Here is a 17,482-nt window from a genome sequence, read left to right as displayed (position 1 = left end):
CAAATCGTTTTAAGAAAAACAGATTTTTGAAGAAGTGCCAAACATGGACTGCTTTGCCAGATACAGAGTCGCCACCTAAATATTTGTTAATGGGAAATTTAGGAAACCCTGACTCGGTGCCAAAGGCCACGTGTCCGTCATCACCAAAGTTGCCTTGGCTCGGGAACTTGGGTACGATTGGGGAAGGTCACTTCGTGAGCACCCCCGCTCGCCCGGTCAAAGACCGGCCTCTACTAACCATGATATCAATTTTTGAAAACATTGTATGTTCTTATTCCGGTTATTAGCCTAGGTTACTATGTGATGCTCGCAGTATATAAATATAGACTGGGTCGTCCGAATTGGAACAAAACATTTCATGCTTGTTTATTTGAAAATGGTTTGATGGTGCTACCCGCAGGTAGGCTAAGACACGGATTTGCCACCCTCAGGTGGGCTTTTGGAAAAGATGGTTTTGCCACTATCTAGTGGGCTTAAAACAAACATTTGATGAATTGTCCCAATTCAAGTAACCCAACCTTCACCCACAGGCATTCAGGCAGATATTTCATATAAGCACATAGCCTCATGGTAAGCATGCTATTCATGGCAGTCACTCACACACATGCAAGGATGCTAAAGCATAAAACTTACCGAGTACTCCAAGCCAAAATAGGAATTTATTAGAAATCATGCATGATCCTAAATATACAGAAATGCCTAATGTGACACATGCAGAATGCAACTATAGCAGGCTCGGCTATTCTAAGATGGTATATGAAATGCTACAACTATCATGTATTCAACTTTGAAATTGAAAGTATAATGCAGTTAGTATGATGCGCCGAGCCCGGTGCATGCAATACAGATGAATGATGCAAACATGCTGTCATACTGTATGCTAATTTAAACATGCCCTAATCTAACCATCAAAAGCGGATAAATAAAAGGGAGAAAGACGTGGGGTTGGAAGACATACAACACACACACGCACACTTATTACAGTTGTGGCCCTCGCGCAGAGGGTCCGAATAAATATACAGTCCCAAATAAAAGAATATTACAGTCCAAATATTACAGTCCGAATAAAAGAATATGACAGTCCAAAATATTACAGAATTCTAATTAATTAATGAATTAACTAGAAAGCAAATAAACTGGCGTGCAAGCCAGGGACTATCTTGCTTCTGGTGAATGATGCACGTCCGGGTTGTCTTGCGCGGAAATTCACCGGAATGCCCCAATTAGCCTCTGTTTACACCTGTTGTTCTTGAAAAGCGTGCCAAGTCCCGGAAAGTTGCTGATTCCTGATTTTGCTGTAACAGAGAGCAGGAAAGGGGCATAGCAATGTATTTGCACAAATATATGCATGTCTCGATCCTCGTGCCACCAATCACGCATACCGAGGCATGATGACAGAGGAGTCGAAATGCACAACTCAATATAGGATGAATGCACATGAAATTACAGCTAAAACCTAACTCCATCAAGGATAATCCGGAGTGTCGGTGACTGGGGAATTGAGACACATTCCGTCACTCGGAGTACGAAATGTACCTCGTTTCCCGTGCCCGGGCTAACTCCTATGCCGAACACGATGCAATATGCATGATATGCATGAAATGCAACTAAGATATAATCCTAACATACTCAATGTTATGGAAATGAAATGCCTCGAAATGCGTGCACGCAGGCACGCAAATCGAGAAAATGCACGAATGCAATGAAAATGAGGTGCCTCGAAATACGTGCACAGGGCACGCAAACCGAGGCGATATGATACGTGTCTCGAAATGCGTGTATGCGGGCACGCAAACCGAGGCAGTGATACGTGTCTCGAAATGCGTGCATGCGGGCACACAAACCGAGGCGATGATATGTGTCTCAAAATACGTGCACGCGGGCACGCAAACCGAGCCGATGATACGTGTCTCGAAATGCGTGCACGCGGGCACGCAAACCGAGGTGATGATATGTGTCTCGAAATACGTACACGCGGGCACGCAAACCGAGTCGATGATACGTGTCTCGAAATACGTGCATGCGGGCACGCAAACCGAGCCGATGATACGTGTCTCGAAATGCGTGCACACGGGCACGCAAACCGAGGCGGTGATACGTGTCTCGAAATGCGTGCACACGGGCACGCAAACCGAGGCGGTGATACGTGTCTCGAAATGCGGGCACGCGGGCACGCAAAATGAGGCGATGATATGTGTCTCGAAATGCGTGCACGCGGGCACGCAAACCGAGGCGATGATATGATGTTATGTAATGAAAATGAGATGCCTCGAAAAGCGTGCACACGGGCAAGCAAACCGAGAAAATGACAGAATGCTATGAAAATGAGGTGTCTTGAAATGCGTGCACACGGGCACACAAACCGAGGCAATGGTATGTGTCTCGAAATACGTGCACGCGGGCACGCAAACCGAGAAAATGATATGTGCCTCGAAATACGTGCACGTGGGCACGCAAACCGAGACAATGATATGTGCCTCGAAATACGTGCACGCGGGCACGCAAACTGAGGCAATGATATGTGTCTCGAAATACGTGCACGCGGGCACGCAAACCGAGGCAATGATATGTGTCTCGAAATACATGCACGCGGGCACGCAAACCGAGGCAATGATATGTGTCTCGAAATACGTGCACGCGGGCACGCAAACCGAGGCAATGATAAAATGCAATGAAATGGCATGGAAATGACAAGTGGGCTTATACCAACATGAGTGAGCCTCAGCCACACTCACATCGGATGCCAGCGGATAAAAATGAAGTGCCTCGAAATGCGTGCACACCGGCACGCAAACCGAGGCGGTGATAAAATGTGATGAAATGACATGGAAATGACAAGTGGGCTTATACCAACATGAATGAACCTCAGCCACACTCACATCGGATGCCGATGGCAGAAAATGAGGTGCCTCGAAATGCGTGCACACGGGCACGCAAACCGAGGCAATGCAAAACGCGATGAAATGTGGCAAAAATGATATGCAAGCATACTAATGAAATTTCAGCACTAAAATATGGGGGAAAACAGCCCCGAAATGAAGCGAAATGACATGAAATGCAAGGAAATGTCCCGAAATGCAACATTAGGCACCCGAAATGGCCTATAGCTATATCAAACATGCACAATATGGACATGCAATGCAAAGACAGAAGCTAGACAGTCCCAAAAGATGCACTTTCACAGTTATAAACATGGCCAAACAGCAAGCGTAGGTAAAGGAAACATAGCATGCAAGAATAGGGGCCAAAAGAGGGGTAATGAAGCAAGTGATATAAGCAAAACTCAAACTAAAACATTTCCTTCTACAACACTGAAGATGGACCAAAAATATGAACATTTACAGTATATGGAAGCCTCAAAATCAGTATAAAAACATGCTAAAAATATGATGCAAAATGAGGCTCAAAAGGTGTTAAAACATGAAGTATACAAAATAATCACCAAACAGAAAAAAAGTGTGAATGAAACATGAAGTATAGGCCAAAATAAGACCACTTTCAGTTCGGACCAAGGTCCAAAAACAGAAGCAAAGAGGGCTACCAATTTATGCAAAAATGGAGCCAAACAAGGGATATAACTACAAGTGACACATAGAGACACCAAACAATGTTGAGCCCTTCTCCAATGTTGAAGAGGGGATCAAAATAAGCCTTATATCAGTTTATAACATGCTCAAAAACAGATTGCTTACGGGCCAAAAATAGCATGCAAAATCATAACATACAAGATGATCAATGAAGCAAGTATATTATGGAGGGCTCAAACAGGGTTGAGCCCTTAATGAGAAGTGAAGATGAGCTCAAAATATGGCCCTTTTCAGTTAGGGCCGAAGCTTGAAACCAAAAATAAATGAGGCTTAGAAATAGATCAAGGAAAAGGGTCAAAAGGATCAAAGTGTAACTTACCCTTGAAGATTCAAGCTTTTGTTGCTTCTTGGATGGATTTGCAGCTTCTTTAGCCTTCAAGAATCCCTCCTTGCTGCTGGAAATGAGATGGTGGTGGTAGAGCTTGGTGGTGTAGAAGGAATGATGGTTAGGGAGTTAGGGTTTTTTGAAGAATTGAGGAGGAAGAAGATGGAGTTGGCTATGGAAGCTTGAAGAGTAAATTTTCTAACCCTTAGAAGTGAGGCCACCAGCTGGTTATATGGACAAAAAGAGGGTGTAAAGGTGGGGCAAAAAGGAGGGTAAAACTCCCCCACAAAATATCCCCCGGACACAGAAAATATCTGGGGGATATTGCCCCACAGCTGTAAAGTGCACAGTGCAAGGAACACGGCCGGCCTATCACTTTTTCTGCAGGTGGCCGGCCAGCCACACCCCCTAGCCGGCCAGCCACCTCCCCTAGCCGGCCAGCCACCCCCCCTAGCCGGCCAGCTAGGGGTCAAAAGGGTCAAGTTGAATTAATGGTCGGCCACCACTTTTTAGTGGCCTCCCATGTGTGTACATCACAAATATGTGGTTGAAAGTTGGCAACACTAACCCTAGGGTGTTCAACATTAGCCCGGAAGTGCGAAAAACGGGCGCCGGGAGGCTCCGGAGGAGAGATAACTGGTTGCTGCAACAATTACTAGCCTCCCACCCTTCAGTGACCTTCCCTGTGATAAAACAGAGGTACCTACCAAAAATGAAGGAAAACCGTTGCAAAACGAAAGTTCCGGGGCCAAAACACGCAGTTCGGGGTCCCGAAAATGGGCTGTTAAGCATCGAAAATGGCATTCGACCTCGAAGTGGGTTTCTCAACCCCCAGTGTCCCTCAACAGGGAGCAAATAGGAAGTATGCCAAAAATCAGAGCAATAGGAGATGGTTAAGCGGTCCCGAACCGAGGCACACGGCCTGACGGCTCCGAAAACCGGGAACCGGACTCCGAAATGGGAAAAATGGCCTACGGCCACCAAATGTAGCCTACGGACATTGAGAGATGGTCTACAGGACCTCTCCCTCCCCTCAGGAAAAGAAACAGAGAAAACCGAGTCTGGTTCGCAAACCGAGACAAGGCACAGAAAAGGGTTCGGGAGTCCGGAGGCAGGGCTCACGGCCGCAACTCCGAAACTTCTGAACGAGCACATCATGCAACATCACCAAGCGCTCAACTGGTGACGTCTGAGTCTTAAGGTCGGTCAAAAATGGGGTGTCTACACACCCTCAAGTGTTCCTCGTGCTCTTCCTCTGAAGGTGAATAGATAAGGATGTCGTCCACGAAGACGACTACAAAACGATCTAGAAATTCCCGGAATATCCGGTTCATCAAATCCATAAATACTGCCGGTGCATTGGTAAGCCCAAATGGCATCACCAAAAACTCATAGTGGCCATACCGCGTACGGAATGCCGTCTTTGGAATATCCTCCTCCCTGACTCTCAACTGATGATAACCTGATCTCAAGTCTATCTTCGAGAAACAACGGGAACCTTTCAACTGATCGAACAGATCATCTATACGGGGCATAGGGTACTTATTCTTAACCGTAGCCCGATTCAATTTCCGGTAATCTATACAAAGTCTCAAAGCACCACCTTTCTTTTTAACAAAGAGGGCCGGTGCTCCCCAAGGCGAAACACTAGGACGTATAAAGCCTTTATCTAGCAACTCCTGGAGTTGGGTCTTCAACTCAACTAACTCAGCTGGGGCAAAACGATAAGGTGCCATAGAAATCGGCGCCGTGCCGGGCACTAAGTCAATAGAGAATTCAATCTTCGATGCGGTGGCAAACCAACAAGATCCTCGGGAAAAACGTCCGAGTACTCACACACCACCCTTGGCAACACGATCTGAGTCTCACCGTCCTCACTAATCGAAAGGTTAGCAAGTAGACCACTAAGCTCACTCCGTCCTCGCGGAACATACCCCGGTGGCAAAACACTACCAACACGGTCCCCCAGAAAATGAAAACACTCACCATTCACGGTACAACAAGTGACTCTCTGGCGGTAGCAATCAATAACTGCCCGGTATGACGATAACCAGTCCATACCCAAAATAACATCGAAACCTCTCATAGGCATAACTACAAAGGAAAATGGGATTCTATGGTAATCAACCTCTATATCACAACCCCTAACACCGTGTTTCAAAATCAATTCACCCCCAAGAGGCGACACTACACAAATAGGAGATGCTAACTGTGCTAACTCCAACTCCAAAACAGATGCAAATGCAGCAGACACAAAGGAATGAGATGCACCCGTATCAATCAAAACATTAGCAACCGAGTTGCAAAACAAGAAAGTACCTCTCACAACAGATGGAGCCGGTACAAGATCCTGCGTGGTAACAGCATACACGCGCCCAGATGACCTCTGATCAACCTGCTCACCCCTAGGAGCATAAGATTGCTGCACCGACTGAGACGATGAAGCCCCCTGATTGGCCCTCGAGGCCTGACCCGACTGAGCTGGCTGTTGAACCTGAATCTGCCTCAAACCAGATGCACCAGGTGTGCCACCCAACTGCGGGCAATACCTCTTCATATGCCCTGGCTGACCACACTGATAACACGAGAGTGGCTGGCCTCTACCCTGACTCTGGCTCTGAGATCGAGCCAAAGATGATGCTGCTCTCTGCACTCCTCCCCTCTGAGGACAAACTGGAAACTTGTGGCCCAGCTGGCCACACTTGAAGCAGGTAATGTCTCCTTGACTGCCTTTCCCCGAACTAGCACTCGGCACAGGAAAAGTCGATCTAGAAAAGCTACTCTGAGACTGTTGGGGATTAAAACCCTTCTGTCTCCTACCATCACTCTGACCATCCTGACTCCTCTTGGAGCCCTTCTGTCCTTCCTCCTCCTCCTGCATCATGATTTCCATGTGGGCTGCAGCATCAACCAACCGCCCATAATCCCGAATCATAGTTCCCCCAACTCTCAGCTTGAGGCCACGCCTCAACTTCCTCTCAAACTCAATACAACGGCGTTCCTCAGACGCCACCAATTCAGGTGCAAACCTGGACAAACTAGTAAATGCAGCCTCAAACTCGGCCACTGAAGAACTCGACTGCTTAAGCTGGCAGAACTGGTCTCTCAGCTTCTCCCTAACTGCTGGAGATAAGAACTTCTCCTGGAAAGCATTCACAAAAGCCTCCCATGTACCTCCTATACGCCCCTTAGTGAACTTCCACCACTGACCCGCATCCCCCTTCAACTGGAATGATGCCAAGGTCACCTTCAACCCCTCGTCTTCGATGCCAAGCATCTCAAACGTCTTCGTTGTCTGTTCGAGCCATTCATCTGCCTTAAGCGGCTCTTTAGGATCACCCACAAATTCATCCGGATTAGACCGAAAGAACTCCCTCTTCAGAAAGGAAGGTCCTGCATCCGCAACAACAACTTGGGCTTGATTCTCAGCCCTAAGAATGCCTACCGACTCCCTGAATTCCCCTGCTATCTCTCGGGCTAAAGTGCCCATAACCTGCTGGCCTACTGGCTCGGCCACATTGGCCTGGCCAATTCCCTCATGAACTGCCGGAATCTCCTCTGGCACCGGTACCTCCTGCCTACCCGGCCTACCACGCCTACCGCGTCCTCGTCCTCGTCCTGACATCCTAATAAAGGAAACAAACAAAGACGTTAGCACATTAATAAATGTGCTGAAACTAAACACTCGCGTCCTAATGCATTGGACAAAAATAATTCATTCCACGTAAGCACATAATCACATAAGCACCTACGAATTTCATTCCTGGATAATAATAGTCCCGAAGCGTTACTATAGTTCCGGTTGGAAATAGCATTGATCAAGTGCCTTTCCAACAAGACTACTAGAAACTCAAGGGTCCAATTAACATCCAAGAAACTACGTTCCATACCCACATAATCACATAAACATGCTATCATATAAGCACATAACAGTACATCTAAGTCTCTATCAAGCGAGACGAACCCATTGTGATACTAATCACTTCCCACGTACCCAAAGTATTCGAACCCGGTACGCTCTGATACCAAGTTGTGACGCCCTCAAATAAACCCATAATAACCATAACATTAACATGCATTTATAAAAGAAAACGAATCATTTGGGTTATTCATCAGAGTATTCTTATTGAAAGACATCACATGTAACATCCTGCAACATCAAAATAAATGCCCTAAGGGCTTACATCTTTCCAAGCTAACACTTGGACACAAAAAGGATGAGTACTAACTCATTTACAAGTTAAGCCCTAGGCTTGAATGTTTACATGAAATCTCAAAAAAAATAACAAAGTAAAACATATAACTAAAGACAAGTCTTCAAAATCCCAAACATCAAATCCTTCCAGGCTAAGTCCGTGGAGGTAGCTTATCACCTGAACCTGAAAATGATGTTCCCATAAAGGGTGAGCCACAGCCCAGTAGAAAAATACTAAACCAAATATAAGCATTGAATAAAGCTATAGCATTTAATAGATGGTTAACCAAGATAATCAATTTTATCATTAAACAGTCTCATGACACTAATGTCTAAGACATATTTCACTTTCCATTATTATCAACATGGCTCTGAACCTGGCCAAACTTACAACAGTGAATTATATATCATATTCACATTACTTCCAATATCAACAAAACAAATGAGACTCATGCTCATATCAAAACACTTCATACTTCCCATTTGATACACATTTTAGTGCTGTATCAATAATCATGTAAAAACACTTCAATATAATAAGCACACATAAATATGGTGCTAATGGAGTCCATCCCCTATCTCCTCCCAAACAAAAATCCGGTTTAGAGGTCCATCCCCTATCTTCCCCTAAACCGTGGAGTACATCCCCTATCTCCTCCCAAACAATATGCATATGCAATGCTCAATCAATACATGTAATTTCTGTATTAATTCAATAGTCTAAATTTATGACTTAACAAATTGATTAGTTTCAATTTTCCCTAATCCGCATGCAATGTCTACAACAAGCACGACTATCCTCCACCGATAGCCCAAAACAGTTATTTCTAGACTCGAAAAATAAATATACCAACAATTCAATAGGCGAGTGATTTATATTAACCAACTACACCATTTAATCAATAAATTCCCCAATTTCATGGATTTAACCAATTTCCCCAATTTCCTTAAATTAATTACTCAAATCAATTTAGCAATTCAACTAGGTTTTGTTCCCAAAATTTTCAAAGTGTCCCCAACCTATCAAAATACCAAACTTAGAACAAAACATATAAAATGGAGTAGGAAAATCCCTACCTCGAAGAAAATAACCCGTATTGAGAAGATGGAGATGAAGACCAAAGACCAACGTGCTCCAAATCCCAAGTTTCTCAGATTAAAACGAAGCCCTCAACCCACTCTAACTTTTTAATAAAGGATCTAAGGTAGAAACTCACTCTAAGTAGATCAATCGAAAGAGAGAAGGTGTGTAGAGGGAGGGAGAGAGAGAGAGATAAAAACACTCCAGGGGCGGTTTTTAAAAAGTTATGAAGGAAAAGTAGGTCAAAAAGTGATCCAAAAAGTGAAATCACGGACTGATATAATCGACTCTACGCTCGAGCGTAGAAAGCCCCGCTCGAGCGTAAGACAAAGAATCATGCTCGAGCGTGAAGAAAGCCGCTCGAGCGTCGATTGCACCCTTCCAGAAGTTTTGCAGGCGCTGGCACCCGCTCGAGCGTCAAACTCCCCGCTCGAGCGGAGGAGCAAAAACAAGGGATCACGCTCGAGCGTAAAAACTACCGCTCGAGCGGAAGAACTGCAGAGCAAAATACTGGGAGATGGAAAATCACGCTCGAGCGTCAAAATTACCGCTCGAGCGGAGAAGCAACAACGAAGGGACCGCTCGAGCGTTAAAACTTCCGCTCGAGCGTAAAGGCCAAAATCTGGGCATCACCTATTGGCATCTAAAATCAACCAACCTGTAACAGACCCGCCCAACCCAACCTATACTTCAAATACAAAGAGATTAAAGGACAACAACAACCAATAAGTAATGACAGGATCCACGGAACCTAAGTCCGGATACAATAATTTAAAGAGAAAAGACCGGGGTCGCTATAACAAAAGTAAACATTACTTCAACTCTAAAGCCACAAACCTTAACTAGATGCATTCACATTTCTCTGATTTGTGCGTTTGAGGAATGTTAAAAGCCAACCCGGCTGCACAGCATCACCGGAGGAAACAAACAGAGCTATCTGCATCACAGAGCAAAAACCAAAACCAATTAAAGCCTGAGCTAATGTCATAACGTGTAATGCAAAGTTGATTGCTCCAGCCCATTATACCAATCTGATGCACACACTTTCGAGACTAATAGCAAAAGAATTGCATGTTAAACTGCACAAGGTTGTCGAACAGTGGTGGAGATGTTTTCATCACTCTCACTTTGCTTTAAACACCTCAAGCTCACATTATTGACTTCAAGGGAAATTAACAAATACTCATTTTTAAACTATGCAAAGCACATTAATATGCACATGAGTATGTTTAAAAAAGCTATCAATATTGGACCAAGAGCCAACAATAAGTAAAAAGGTAATACAATACTGAGATGTTGTGCTGCCATGAACACACAATACACAGATTGGTTTGCTGCTGAAGCAGAATCAACAACTTGACATATGATAGCCTCAATACACGTAAGATTTCAAATCACTGACTGAAATCATTACTGGAAAAAAAAAAATATCCCAAATGATTTACCAATAATAAACAATGAATTTGGTCAAGCTTAGTTATACTTTTGTGACTTAACCAAAACAAATACTACATTATAAATTTAATCAGAAAGTGGAAAAAAATAGAGGACAAAGTTGAAAAACAAGCAAGTTAAAAAAAAACCAATCACAAGACACCAATGAGGAGGTCCCTTATTAGAGGTAATAGGAATTATTTTTAATTGTTTGGATAAGAGGAGAAAATTTAAAAAGATTTCGATGGAAAATTGATGAAAGGATTGGAGTAGTTAATATCAAATCAAACTTTTTACTCAAATTTGGAACCAAATTAGATGAAAAAATTGGTGAAGGGCTGAAAATGATCTTAAGCAAACACTAATCTAAGAGCTAAATGGGTCTCAAGATAAGTAAAACAGAGTCCAAGTACAAACATTTGCATAACCAGATCACTTCAATATTACGCTACTATATATATAACATCACAAAAATAATTAAAACCTTTAATCAAAAAAAAAATCTTTCAATAGATGAAATGAGAAGATTACCTTGGTTTACAAAACGTGAAATGAAAAAAAAAGGAGGCAACACAGGGGGGGAAAAGGGGGAAAATAAGAGGGCGGGCAGGTCGGGTGAACAGATAGAATTGGCGGATTATCCGTGACCCGAGAAAATGAAAAAAAATAGACCCGCATCCATCCACCACAGGTCACGCATCCACCCAAAGCTCGTCGGGTCGGGTCCGTGTGGCGGGTCAGGCCATCCGCTGCACACCCCTAATGGTTTCAACATTATAGAAAGCAAAGCACATTCACCCCTAATGGTGTCAGCTCTGTTTGATGAATCTAAAACTACCAAACTACTTCAAGTCGGCTTGAGAAAAACTCATTTGATATCGACTCGAAAATTTAACGAACCAAAGTTGAAGAAATTTTGCCCTAGAGTTCTTTCTTTTCAAACATGTACATTTCTCTAGTCCCTCAAAATTATGTTTATTTTTGTCGTGGGTGGGAAGCAAAAGTATCAGTTCAGAATTTCCCTGCTATCAATTAAAATAAACAAACAAATAAAAAAAGACAACACAAATAAATAAAATAGCACACTCGCCAGTGCCCTGCTATCAATTAAAATAAACAAATAAATAAAAAAAGACAGCACAAATAAATAAAATAGCACACCCGCCAGTGCCCTGCTATCAATTAAAATAAACAAATAAATAAAAAAAGACAGCACAAATAAATAACGTAGCACACCCGCCAGTGCCCTGCTATCAATTAAAAGAAACAAATAAATAAAAAAAGACAACACAAATAAATAAAATAGCACACCCGCCAGTGCCCTGCTATCAATTAAAATAAACAAATAAATAAAAAAAGACAGCACAAATAAATAAAATAGCACACCCGCCAGTGCCCTGCTATTAATTAAAAGCAAATAAATTAAAAAACACACCTGCTAATGCAACCGCTAGAGACGAAGAGATGGAGGAGGTATAGCTTTACTTCTACGTTAAGATGGAGAAATTGAGGACCTATAACAAACAAAAACAGAACATTGAAATAGAGTTAGTAAAGAAGACAATACGTAAAGAAATTAATGATTGTGGGGAGAAAAGAAAGAATATATGTACGAAAAAATATTATTTTGCACATCTTTTGACATTAACAAACTGCATAAACAATAACAAAGATGAAAGTCTACTACCTTTGTTCAAAGTCTCAATAACCATTACATAAATAAACACTTAAACAAATGTACCACAACCAACCGTTTGACCACTTCAACAAAAAATTAAATAAAAATATATACAAAAAAAAAATTAAATAAACAAATGTTCTTATAATTACATTCAACACACATTTTCCCTTTCCCTTTCCATTTCCAAATCCCTAGCTAAATCTATGATCCAAACATAACATTAAGGAAATATGATGGTTTCAACGTTATAGAAAGCAAAGCACATTCATATAATTTTCTTCTTCTTTTGTGTAGGACCTACTAAAAAAGCATAAAGTGGTTGGCCATTGGCTCAAAAATGGTTTGAGTTTATATATAATACAATACTAAAAATTATATATATATTTTACGAATGTATGTTGGTTGTACCCGTATCCTAATTTTTAGGTCTTTTCTCTATTTTTCATTTCTTAGTTTAGAAGAAAATCTATTTCACTAAGACAAACAATTCATGAAGAAAAAATTGTTAAAAGAATGACAAAACTTTTTAAATGGTGAGTTTCACCTTTTTGTGTCACATCGTAAAAGGATGCTTGTGATTGGAACATTGCATTGAAGAGAAAATTAAGGAGAAAACCAAAAAGAATGAGATTGCTAAAGGTAATACATCAACCAAAAAAAAAAAAAAAAGAAGGAAAAAAACAGAAAAGAAAAGAGAAAAAAGAGTCCAGTCATATATTGAGATATGACAATGATCTCAAAACCATTTTCCAAGACCTCCTAAGAAGCTTCATGGTGCTCCACCAAAATGGCCAACCACCCATATTGATTGTTAGCATTGATATCGTAACATAGTCGAAAATGCATACTTTCCAACATTAATGAGTATAGGCACAATAGTCATGATGTTGTGCACAATCATTCAACATACCCTATACCAATCAACCTAACATGGCATTATATTTTGCCTGCACACATCAATGGCATATAACAGTTCTTGTAGGACAAATATCAGATAAATGAAAATCGAAAAAATAATTACATACTAATAGAGTATAGATATGTATTCGGTGCAAATGAAAATTAAATTTTGAAATTTGCAATTACTTTATCTATTTCTTATTTATCTGATAGTCTCTCATTCTTGTAAGAGACATAAGGGATCTAGACCCTAAAATGAGGTTGCCTTTTCATGAAAAGCATTGGATTCCATTTTAAAGACCAAATCAGAGTCATCAATTCCCCTTTTCTATCTTTGCCTGTTCCTATCAAATGCCTGACAAAAACTGTCCTGTAGAATTCACCATCCTAGAAAAGACTTTTGTTTATCTGAAATTTTGTTAGAAATTAACCTAAACTGATATTACTATTGAAAAAGGTACCCTACATTACTTGCCATTCAATGGAAAGAACAACAAAAATTAACGTTGAATCCTAACTTCCCAATAGATTGACCTTCCAACTTGGAGCTAATTTGAATAACAATGTGGTCCCAAATTCCAAAATAATGAACAATACCACATTTTCTATGCCCCATTTTATTGATCTATTAACCAATGGGTCACTATCCCAAACATTGCTAACTCTTTCACCAAAGCTAGAAACCATCCAACCAAGGCCGGTCCTGAGGCAAGGAGGGCAAGGCCGCCTCGGGCTCTGGAATTCTATCTAAAAAATAGGGACCCCAAATAATTTTAGCCCTTATGTTATGTTTGGTTCATTGCAATGAAGTGGATGAAATAATCATTCCACATAATGTCCATTCTCACGTTTGGTTCACTAAAAAAATTATAAAAAATATATTACAAATAAAATCATCTCTTATTATTATGAGAGAATAATCATTCTATAGAGAGAGGCTAAGGAATAACTATTCCTTTCTATTTAATTTCATTCCAGTGAACCAATCATTACGCTGTAGTATTAGTAGTATAAAAATAAAGTTTTACAGAAAAAATTTAAAAAACATTGAAGTGGTAAAAGTACTAGATGGATGTTTACGAAATGTATGGACTGTTAATAAATAACTATACGAGTTATATTGCCTCTAGATAAATAAATTTTATGCTGAAGTTGATCAATTTTACATTCAATTGCCTATGTCAAATTTTTTTTGAATAAATTAATAATGTTACCCATCGAGTCCAAAATCTATCTCAAAAATTATGATTTATGTGTATCTTAAGAACTATGATTTATGTCAACTATAAAAGTCATATGGAAATTACTCACAAAATACAATATTATAATTATTATGAAAAACAAATTATAATAGATTCACTCACTAATATAATATTTTCAAATTGGATTTATCACTTAATACTTTAATTGATTTCTGTGTATGGAATGGTTAAAAAACTAGTAATTTTCGTGTTTATATATGCTAGCAAATTTGTGTAGGTAAATATATATATATATATATATTGGGATGACTTTGCAGACAACCAACCTTTTCTTGTTGGTGATAGAGAGAGCTTACTAGACTAGACTAGACTAGACTAGACTAATCACATTTTGTTTTGTTTAGAACAGTCACTAAAATATCTTGAGTACATATTATTTAATATCCACTAATTGATGACAAAACATGGAAGTCTCTTATAAATTGGTAGATCCATGAACATTTGATCTTATGCACACAAACATAGATGCACCGTACACCTCATGTAAGAGCTATAGATCACAAAATGTTAGAGAACCTTCTAATTAACAAGAAAACGCCAAAAAAAAATGAAAAAATGTTTGAAATCAGTCTCCTTGAATCAACTACAGCCATTATATGCAGAAAGCAAAAGGTAAATAATAATAATTGGGCCTGTGAATAGAAGTAAGAACACAAGTAAAATGATGATAGCCGAATCAATAAAACAAGCAACCTGTTTGGAGATAAACATAACAAAGCAGAACGAGAAATGTCTCAAAAAGAAGATAATATGTAAAGAAAATATGTATTGAACATTTTTTACATCTCAAAAAGAAGATAATCACATATGACAGTGCCAGATTAATGACATAGGTGAGCTCACAAATTGCCCAACATATTTATTACTTCGATTCTTGTATAGTTCTCTACAATTCCCTCAAAAACCAAAACAAATAGATAATTCTAACCAATCCCAAAAGAGAACATGCTAAAAATTTAAAGAAGGTCGAGATTATGAACACTACACCGAAGGTCCAACAAATTTATGGCCTGGATTATGGAGGCCTAACCATTTAGATGAACTATCTTAAATGGGTTTGGTTCTTAGTCAAATCAGGGTTGAGAAGGCAGAATTTAAACAATCAATCCAACAGAAAAGAGTCATAGACAACTCAAAATGCAAGGTGAGGGGGGAAGAAAGAAAAGAAAGGAAAAGTAGCCCTAAACTAAAAGGTATATATCTCATGGACCTATTTTAGCAATCTCTCAACTGATTATAGCACAAACACTTCTTTTGTTTAACAAATTATTTGAATTAATAGTAATCTATGTTCCTAGTAAGGTGCCTCAAATCATGATTCTTCAGAGTTGGGTTGCAGAACAAAAGTCCAATAAGCAAATAGGGTATGTTGAATGGATTGTTAGAAATCTGTTGCAGAACAAAAGTCCAATAAGCAAATGTCCAAAATCAAGCCACCACAAGAGTAATTGTTAGAAAAATAAACAGATTTCAATAAGCAAATAAAAAATTAGTCTCATATCAGTTACATGGTTACAAAATTCAATTACCAACACATCAGATTTCACACAAGCCAAATTTCAAGTGTATATATATATATGGAATCAACACAACTAACAAACATAAAAAACCTAAACCTATTCAAATCATATTTTCCTAATTTTATAAAACCCAGTGAGTTCACGTGAAAGGGGCAGTTTCGAAGAAGGGGATTTCGGTCTAGGGTTTCATAGAATGGAGATGGAGAAAGGGACAGAAACAAGTAGCAGAGCGAGAAAGAGAGACATACATTGAGGCATGTAGCTTGCTAAAACGAGGAGGAAAAGAAAAAGGCAGAATAAACTCACTCTTCGGTGCTTGGCGAGAAGGAGCTCCGGCGAGATCCTATACAGATCTTTGTCAACAGCTTTGGGAGCTTTTCTCCGTGGTAGATGATGCGGCGGCGCAGGTCTCGGCCGTGGCAAGGGCAGAGAGAGAGAGAGAGAGAGAGAGAGAGAGAGAGAGAGAGAGAGAGAGAGAGTAATTTTTGAAGACGTTTGGGATGAAGAAAGGGTCTGAGGGAGAGGAGGGAATTTTGATTTTCACTGGAAATTTGGATGTTTGTTCAAATTTTTGGCCGAAATTATTTGGGGGAATTATGTAATAATCATAATAAAAAAAATTAAAATAATTAGAGTCTTATAATAAAATAAATTATTAATTTATAATTTTATCAATTTATACTCAATTTTTTTTATTTATTTTTAATATAAATTCTTATATATTTTTATTAAGTAAAATTAATAAAAAAAATATTTTACTCATCAATTACAAAATGTATAATCACACTATAAATTGGCATAAACATAATAGACAAAATTTCAAAAACTATAAGGTAGTGTTTGGTAATATTTACGTTTTTAGTTTATGTTTACAAAAATTTTATAAATTGGTTTCTGTTTATTTTTAGAAAAACATAAATTACAAACGCGTTTGGTTTGAACAAATGTTTACAAAATTTTAAAAATATAAACTAAAAAATATATTTGTTCAGGCCTAAAATATTTATATTTATTTTTATTATTTATAACAATGGGATCACACACATTATAATTGAAAAAAGTTAATTAAAAAAATAATTGAAAAAAAAATTAATTGGGAAAAAAATAATTAATTGAAAAAATAATTGAAAAAAAAATTATTTGAAAAAAAAAGTTAATTGAAAAAAAAAATTAATTGAAAAATAATAATTAAAAAATATTTATTTGAAAAAAAAAATTATTTCAAAAAAAATCATTTGAAAAATTAATTGAAAATAAATTAATTGAAAAAAAAAATTGAAAACTGAAAACGTAAACTCATTTTTTTAGTTTACGTTTTTTCTTCAAATTTTTAAACTAAGACAATCATTTAGGTTGTGTTTGGTAACGTTTACGTTTTCAGTTTATGTTTACAAAAATTTTATAAACTGGTTTTTATTTATTTTTAGAAAAACATAAACTACAAACGTGTTTGGTAATTGACAAAATGTTTAAAAAATTTTAAAAATATAAAAAGGA

General features: G+C 39.1%; 1 long non-coding RNA gene across 1 annotated transcript; it reads right to left on the bottom strand.

Annotated features, from left to right (window-relative positions):
- Positions 1-10,050: 10,050 nt before the first annotated feature.
- LOC145790404 (uncharacterized) lies at positions 10,051-16,441 on the bottom strand. The gene is made up of 3 exons (XR_014329060.1): positions 16,292-16,441; positions 12,058-12,136; positions 10,051-10,125 (listed from the first exon to the last, which is right to left on the bottom strand). It is a non-coding gene; the product is annotated as an uncharacterized LOC145790404 (long non-coding RNA).
- Positions 16,442-17,482: the final 1,041 nt, after the last annotated feature.

Source organism: Camellia sinensis, chromosome 1 (genome assembly GCF_055761805.1).
Source record: "Camellia sinensis isolate YWXY chromosome 1, ASM5576180v1, whole genome shotgun sequence".
Lineage (NCBI taxonomy): Eukaryota > Viridiplantae > Streptophyta > Magnoliopsida > Ericales > Theaceae > Camellia > Camellia sinensis.
Note: the sequence above shows the minus strand (reverse complement) of the source record. Positions and strands in the feature narration are given on the sequence as shown.